At 38.0% G+C, this 792-nt stretch overlaps 1 pseudogene; it reads right to left on the minus strand.

Annotated features, from left to right (window-relative positions):
• Nucleotides 1-356: 356 nt before the first annotated feature.
• On the minus strand, nt 357-477 carry LOC134937410 (5S ribosomal RNA; annotated as a pseudogene).
• Nucleotides 478-792: the final 315 nt, after the last annotated feature.

Raw genomic sequence — 792 nt, forward strand, 5'->3', positions numbered from 1 at the left:
GACTCTAATGTCAAAAAATAGCTAGCTAAAATACAAAATTTTTATTAGTTCTCATTAAAAATGATTATTGGGGAGTTCAATTTGGCGCCAGTATATGTTTAAATAGTGACATTGCGAAAATATGGGGAATGATGTACAAGATACAAGGTACCAATACCTAATTCTGGCCGGGATGGGTATATCCAGCTGTGGCTCAGTCTGTGATTATAAGTTGCTCATTTGTTGGAAAAATGACCGTCATTTGTAAACTGCTATATATCCCAATTGGGAATTTTGATCCTAGCAGATGATTGAATCATAGGTCATAACCGAGACGTAAGGTGGTGCTCTATTACTAGTGACAAGTGGGCGGCAAATATTTGCAGTACCAGGGTGTTCCTTGGTAGTCTCCTATCCAAGTACTTAACCCGGCCCTCCACTGCTTGGCTTCCAAGATCAGATGAGATTTGGCATCTCCAGCGGGGTATGACCGCAGACCTTATGCTCACCCTTGTCACACTGTGTCCAAAATTGTGCACAGATGAGAGCCGATTATTATTGTCGTATGAGCCACAAGTGAAATTTTTTATCACAGTTGATAGGATATACTAAATGATTAAATATCCATCTAGATTATCAGGGCTTAGGTAGTCGCAGTATGGGTAGGAAAAAACCTATATATTGCATAATTATCACATATATGTAAATCTAACATTGAATAAATGATATTATTATAATCATGCAGAAAAATAGGGAACCTCCAAATTTGGTCTCCAAAGCCACAGATTGCATGCGTAGTTACACTATAAATTC

This window comes from Pseudophryne corroboree, chromosome 6 (genome assembly GCF_028390025.1).
Source record: "Pseudophryne corroboree isolate aPseCor3 chromosome 6, aPseCor3.hap2, whole genome shotgun sequence".
NCBI classification, from domain to species: Eukaryota; Metazoa; Chordata; class Amphibia; order Anura; family Myobatrachidae; genus Pseudophryne; species Pseudophryne corroboree.